This window comes from Octopus bimaculoides, chromosome 1 (assembly GCF_001194135.2).
Source record: "Octopus bimaculoides isolate UCB-OBI-ISO-001 chromosome 1, ASM119413v2, whole genome shotgun sequence".
Taxonomy (NCBI): domain Eukaryota; kingdom Metazoa; phylum Mollusca; class Cephalopoda; order Octopoda; family Octopodidae; genus Octopus; species Octopus bimaculoides.
In genome coordinates, this window is record NC_068981.1 from 101,663,744 (window position 1) to 101,672,089 (window position 8,346).

The window sequence follows — 8,346 nt, forward strand, 5'->3', positions numbered from 1 at the left end:
GCTCTGCCACACACAGCCTCCCCTCCTTTCACATACATACTCATACTAATGTGTACCTAAGAACTGGTATAAAATGCTCACGTGTTATTGACTCTCTTTCTATCTGTTGTAATAACTCATACACACACATGTATCACTCACATACATACTTTTCTTTGTACGACGGCCTGTCTTTGATTATGTTCTTATATGTCGCATTCACACTCACTCACACAGACATACATCTTTAACGGTTATTCATCTTATACGGTTGTAGTCTTTCATTACTGGTCATCTATGTTATCGTAGTATAACATATCATGTATATCATCTTTGATATATTAGTGTGTGTTCGACCGTGTGACTCGTATAAATAAAAGGAGTCCTCTGTTTTTCCATTCGTCACCATATCTCCTTTTTGAGTTCGCACGGTCGTCCCTACAGATTGACAAAAGCATAAATGACAAACTATTCTCTCTCCCTTTTATTTATAGTTGTTGTTTGGGCGTAGCAGAGAACACTTAGCTATAAAGATTATGTTTTAACCATTTGCTATGATTGGTTAGTTTTTAGGCGCAATTTGTCCCCTAAACAATTACGCCAAATTACCTGGTCAACTAATTAGATGTGCTCAAATGGATCACGTGTTCTCTTGGCGGAAAAACCCTTTAACATCTCTGTGGAACCTAGCAATTTCCTTAAATAGATCAATTTTTTTTTTCTGCTTAGGGAGTCTAGCTTGCGTTGCCACCAGGAAGCCATTACTCGCTTTCTCCACTAAATTCATCACCGCCGATATCGCCGCTACCAGCTCTTACTGCATCTAACGCCGACAACGACATCATAATTCATCCACGCGTATGCAAACTCAACAAGTGAATATGACTTTTAGCATTCCCAAGAAACCTTTGTTCACCTTATTCGATCTTTAATGTCGTTTCACATTCATGTTGAATTATGCAGCAATCTTATGTTCTCTTCATAGGACACTTGTAATGTATGTATTACCAGTTTTTTTTTTGGTATAGTAGACTTTTGCTATTCTTGTTTATGTCTCCACACGGACATGTATATTCTAACAAGTCGCTTCTTAAATTTTGCACCTCTCTTGTTCAATAAACGCTGAGTTAAACTTGCAAAGCTGTTTATTTTTCCCTTTCGATTTTTAATGTTTATTTTAACGGGTTAGCAAACTATCAGTTTGGTCTCTCTGCTAAAGATTAGACATGAATACCAAGAACAGATGTGGAAGAGATTTCAAGTTTGGCGAAGAAATATGAATGAAGAGAATAGGACAAGGATATTTAGAACTGGTGTGTAACCATACAAGAGCATGACTAATAGCAAGTAAATAATCACGAGGTACCATTTAGCATTAGTGATGTACATAGCATGTCCTCATCGTGAGGGACTGCAATATCACGGCGATGTCTTAAACTACTGCCAAAACGACAAAGTCACCGGATTTGGTAAACCAGCCTGTCTAAACTCGATGCAGCACTTTGAAGTTAGCAGTAAGAAATGAATGAAAGAATCACGAAATAACAGGATATGATTATCAACAGGCTTAATGTTTATGAGTGACACTTTATCTTAAATATGAGTGGTAGAGTTTACACGTGTGAGCAAATAGTTTTTCTATTTTTACATATTAATATACAAATTAATTAGTCAAATGTTTCTTAAAGCAGGAAGATGCAAATGTTTGTTGGTTTTGAAATGTTTGTATTATGACGTAATAAACTATCACATTTTCGCAACCCAAACTTGTTTGTCATCTTTTATATGATAGGAGAAGCTCTCGACACATCTCCAGAAATTCGCTCCAGAGAATCACGACATCTGTGACGACAACGGATATCAATTTTCGTTCGAATGATTAAAAGATATCTGTTTGAAGTCTTTACCGGAGGGGAAATATTTCGTCAATACTTGCAATTAACATCAAAAATTTTATAGCAATCGGGAAGAATGAGTAAAGCTAGAAGAAATAACTCAACTAGTAATAAAGAAGTTGGTTGGTTGCGCTTGCTCACACACGTACATAGAACGACATAAATACTTTCACATACGCGAACATTTACCACGGCAAACACATCAATACATAGACACACATTAAAACGTTTAGCAACACTTAGTAGCATACAAACAAATTAACTTTGGCAAAAGGAAGTTGAATATGGACAGAGTGTGACCGTTGTTTTATACCCGGAATAAGTATTATTTTGTTTCAGTGGAATATATATTCAACAAAGAATTAAACAATAGAAATGTAAAAAATATTGAAATAAGAAAGAATTTGATAAATCAAAATACATATTAATCTTTATTTGATTTTTGCTTGCTTCCCAACTACATGGTTCCGGGTTCAGTCTCACTGCGTGGTACCTTGGGCAAGTGTCTACAACTATAGTCTCGGGCCGATCAAAACCTTGTGAGTGGATTTGGTAGACGGAAACTGAAAGAAGTTCGTCGTGTGTGTGTGTATGTATACATCTGTGTGTGTATGTCTTTATGTCTGTCCCCCACCACCGCTTGGCATGCAGTATGTTGGTATGTTTACGTCCTCGTAACTTAGGGGTTCGGCAAAAGAGACCAATAGAATAAGTATTATTTCTCTTTCAAATGACTGAAACAAGTACAAAAGATATAGAACATTATATGCAGAAAACAAGATATTTTTATAATTGGATGCATCTGCAATAATGCTCTTGTTATAATAAATTGACTTTGTTCATCGAAAATCTTTACGTTTGATGGATCCTCAACATAAGACTGACCATGTGTGAGCTTAAGAAGTATTGTAAAGAAAATAACTTATTAAAATTTTACAGGGAAAACGAAAATTCTTTCGTTTCCTTTACAGAGAAATATAAACTATTTATATTTTAATAAACTCTTCGTAATTTCCTTTATAAAAATGTGTGACTGTATATCCTGGATACAGAGTTTTACCTATTACAAGCAATGTAAATTCTTTGTTACTTATTATATTACTGAGTTTGATATGTGGGACAATATTCATATTTCAAGACTGCAAGAATTGAATTAAAGCTATTTTGTCACAAATATGGGATGTAAAATTTCTGTGTGTACTGGTAGTGTGTTTTTTCTTTTTACTTTAATATGTATTTTGCTGGTAACCAAATATTTTGTAAAGTTATTATGACGTAATAATGGGCACGTTTTCGGAACTCAAACTTCTTTGTTTATCTTTCATATCTTCAATGTTCAGGGCCATTTGAATTATATTTGATTACATTAAATCTCAGGTAACATTTGATACCAATATGGTAGATGGTCATGGAAGTGGGTCTATGACCAACAGATCATTTTCCAACGCTCTACCAGTCCCAACCCCTTCGAAATTAAAATAACTAAATTGTGCGATACCTAAAACTGTTTTACCTGGCATAATGATACGTAAAAATACACACACATAAGTAAACATACGCACGCACACACACGTACACACACACATACACACAAACATACACACAAATACATAAATATGATCGTATACACACATGAAAGCTCATTGTAAAAATGTTTTGCAGAGATTAGTAATATATAAACAAAAAGCAATTCTTAAAAAAAGAGATATGAATAAAAAAAAAAAAATCATGACGTCTTTTTTTCCCCTAACCATAACTTCATGTCTAAAATATCTGTAACCGTATGTCCAGAATACGGAATTTCTTCAACTATCTATATATTAATTGACTCCTAACTTATTTCCTGAAACATGTGTAACGGATACAGTTTTGAACCTTCTGTCTGAGGTGATGCACATACTTGGGTGAGTTCATCGACACTTCAACCAACACAATAACTCAACCACATATTTACAAATACCAGGAACTCTCCTAAATTAAAAGTGTTGTCGCTTTGTTAGCGACCTGCTTGAATTCTCTTAAGAACTTAAATAAAATCTCAAAGAAAAACTAAACATACATACGTAAAGAGAGAGAGAGAGGGGGGGGGAGAGGTGTGTATATTTCTTAAAAGAGAGATGACAAAATTTCGGAACGCAAACTTATTCGTTCATCTTTTAAATGATACGAAAAGCTATTTCCAAGAATTCGCTCCAGAGAATCGTGATATCTGTGTTGACAACTGATGTTCGAATGATTAAAAGATATCTGTTTGAAATATCCTGGAGGAAGGATTTTCTGATGGGGAAATATTTCATCAATATTTGCAATTTGCATCAAAAATTTAATAGCAGTCAGTAAAAATGTAGAAAGATAAAGCAAAAATTGTAACAAAGAAGTTAGCTGCTATGGTACAGCGCTCTCTCTTTCGGTTTCTCTCTCTCTTTCGGTTTCTCTCTCTCTCTCTCTCACACGCACGCACGCACGCACGCATACACACACACACACACACACACACACACACACACACAAAGAACGACATAAATACTTACGCACACGTGAACATTTACCACAGCAAACACACAAGTACACGCACATCAATACATACACACACATCAATACATACACGTACATCAACACATACACACACATCAATACATACACACAAATCAATACATACACACACACATCAATACATACACACAAATCAATACATACACACACACACACATCAATACATACACACACATTAAAACTTTAGCGAGTGTTGGTTAAATGCATTGTAGTTTAAGCCCTGATAATGTTGTCTTCTGGTTAATATAAGTCAGGATGAATATCAATAAGAAAATACAAAGGAAAGTTAAAGTTGATCGCACTGCAACATTTATTTCCGTCGTTAAAGTAAATACATCAACTGGCACAACAAGTAGAACTCTGTTAAAAACATTAAATGGTTTCAACATGATTCTCGAAATTGAAGATAAGTGTTAGAAGAAACGCAAAACATAACGTCAAAGATTCTGGTCACAAATCTCTTCTCACTGCAGCTGCAAAGTGGAATACATTACTCTCATTGTCGAAGATCCAACTCGCTCGTAGCCAACTGACCTCCTTCAGGAATTAGGGGAAAATCGTCCCTTAAATAGCTGATGTAGGAACGCTTGGCTAATCTGTCACGTAAAGGGGTGGACAATACATCACGTGACAAACCAAGAACGTGACCATCACGTGATAAACCAAAAATAGGTAGCGAAAAGTAAAGAGCAACAATGTGGGTACCTAGAGGTAAAGAGCAATCATGCTTCTGCTACAAAACGTTGATCAATACTCAATAACAAAATTAACTTTTGAAAAAGGAAGTCGAATCAGATTGTTTATACGTACTAGTGTACGATTCGTTGGTTTATACTCAGAGTAAGTATTATTTTTTATATCATTGAAATATATATTCAACAAAGAATTAACTAAAACGATATTGAAATAAAAGAAACATTTTATAAATCTAAATACATACCAATTCTTATTTGAATTTTTTTCATGTACAACATTATATGCAAGAAACCACAAAAAATTTACACAATCAAACAATGTCTGTATATATGCAAAGTTTTTTTGTGAATTTTCTCATTTTCATAATTGGGACGTCTCTGGAATAATCCTCTTGTTATACTAAATTGACTTTGTCCATCAAAAGTCTTTACGTCTGATGGATCCTCAACATACAACTAACCATGTGTGAACATGATAATATTGTAAAGAAACTTATTGAAATTTTATAGCGATAAACAAATATTTATTCGTACGTTTCTTTTCAGAGAAATGTAAAGTAAGAAATTCGTTATTTTCACACACACGTAGAAACGCGCGCGCACACACACACACACACACACACACACACACACACACACAGATGGATGGATCGATAGATGGAGAAAGAAAGAGGAAGAGAGAGAAAGACATAGAGATGAAAAACAGTGACAGAAGATCTCTTGGTCGCTTGTTTGATTTTGTGAAACTACACGTTCTTTATTCATGAATTTTTTGAATGGAGGAAATTGATATGGATAGTGTCAGAGTTGTCTAGCTTACTTATGTATATTGGGAGAGAGATAGTGGTGAAAACAGTAAGAGACCGACAAAGACGAAGAGAGAGAGAGAGAGAGATAGTGAGAAAGAGAGAGAGAGTGTACATGTGTGAGGGAAGGAAGCTAATAGGAAGAGAATGAGAATTGTTAATAAAAAGAAATATGAACGATGATGTTAGGGAAGAATATTTAGCACAAGTAAGAATCAGTGAACTGTCTATAAGAAAAAGAGAACACATGACCAAAGAGAATGGACAAGAATACCTAGAACAAATGAAGACTAGATTTCAGAATTTCAGACTTGTAGAGGAAATATGAATGAAGGAGATAGATCAGTGGTTCTCGACTGCGGCTCTCAGGGCTCCATGCATCCTTCCGGCGACCCTCGACGTTCTTCCTACTATTGTTATAACCAGTTTTAAGGCGGCGAGGCATAATTGTTCGATAGTTATTAAATGAAGTCACTATTTACAGATGCTTACGTTTTTTATATTTTCCGTGAAGTTTTCACGGGTCCAGCTAGCTTACATATTAATAAAGTCTCCCTAAATTCCTTTGTAAAGACAAATGTTTAACGGTATATCATTGATACAAAGTTTTCAGTTTGATATGTTACGTGGGTCAGTGATCATATTTTAAGACTACGGAATTGAATTAAAGCTAGAAATAAAATGTTTATGGGACATGGAACTTGCATGTGGATTGATAGCGTTTTTTTAAAAATATTTATTAATATATATTATGTAAATAGTTGAGTATATTTTATTTTTAAAAAAATGTTGAAGGAAGCCGCCTTTGAAATGCTATCATTACGTGATAATGGTCACGTTTTCGGAACCCAAACTTTTTTGTTTATCGTTCATATCTTCAATGTTCGATTAAATACTACCATTTAAATTACATGCACTGTTCTTTATATCAAATGTTAGGCATTAGTTGAGACCAATATGATAGCTGGTCAACAAAGTGAGTTTACAATCTCAAAGTCATACTCCGACGTTCCACCAACCCGAATCAAAATAACTGAATTGTATGATGTCCAGAACAGGACTTTTTCCTGGTATAAACTTATATAAAAGAACGTACACACACAAACACACAACCCACAAAGAAACTCATACTCGAAACATATAAATACTGACGGACACACATAAATATATCTAAATACGCTCACATAACACTTATGAACACTCACTTCAAAAATGTTTTGCAATGTTTAGTACATATAAACTGTTGTGGCGAGGGTCACGACACATCCGGCGGGAATAGACTGAACGAACGACTACAAATAATAGCGGTCTGAGTGAGATAGAGACAGAGCAGGCGTTAATCTTTGTCGTGTGTCGGTGTTTTCTGTTTCGATCCCTGCTAGACGTGAGTCATATTGTTGATTATTTGTTGAAGGTCTCCCCACGTGGGTATACCTACGATTGTTGATTGTTGAAATTGCTGTTACTGTTGTTTGAATAAGATATTGTTGAATTGTGTTTGTTTTCGTCCCATTTATGGGAGAGATGGAGCAAGTACCAGCGGGAAGCCACAGCTATGCGGCGGCAACTGGTAGAGAAATAGACGCTGAAGCTTTGGAGGTTCGTGAAGTGAAGGTTGAGCCGAGGAAGCTGAAAGAATGTGGAAAGTTGTTGGAAAAGGAGGGCAACACGTTGAAATTAACGACGCCAGTGGAACTGACAAACAGTGTGAAAAAAAAAAACGGTGATATATAAAGCACTGAGGTTGTCAACCGGGAGGAGAGAAGTAGCAACTATGGAAGCTATCGAAAATTGCTTAAAGAAGGTTAGAAGGCTCACCACGTTCATTACACGAGGAGGGAGGTGTGGAACAGTGGGGGTGCGATTCGCGACGGAAGCCGAAACGATGAAGCACTCCACCGAGGCCATGAGAACGGAAGAATGGGTAGTTTTACCATCGTACTGTGACAAGCGTGTTGCCAGGGTGAGAGTGGGCAAAGTGCCCCCCAAAATTAATGAAGCGTGGCTGGTAGCAGCCATAATGTTTAACATGGAGGAAGAAACCAAAATGCTTAAAGTGGCGAGAACCAAAAGGTTGAATTGATGGGGGTGTGGCGTAGAGGTGGCCATACAAGCGAGTTTGAATGATCTGGACAGAATTGCGGAGGAGGTGATTCTGCCCGAGGATGTGGAGCTGGGAGTGGTGGTGGAGGGTAGGCCTCCCATATGCTACTTATGTGGGGAGAAGGGTCATATGGGGGCGAGGTGCCCTCAGAGAGAAAAAGAAGAACAACAGATGGAACAGCCTGAGGAGCGGAAGAGGGTGGACAGGGTGGTGCATGACGGTGTGAAGGAGGCGGCGGGAACAGGGGTACGTTCACAATAGTCAGAAAGCGAGGGGAGGTGAAGGAGTGGGCTCTCCGCCGGAGAGGCGGAGAG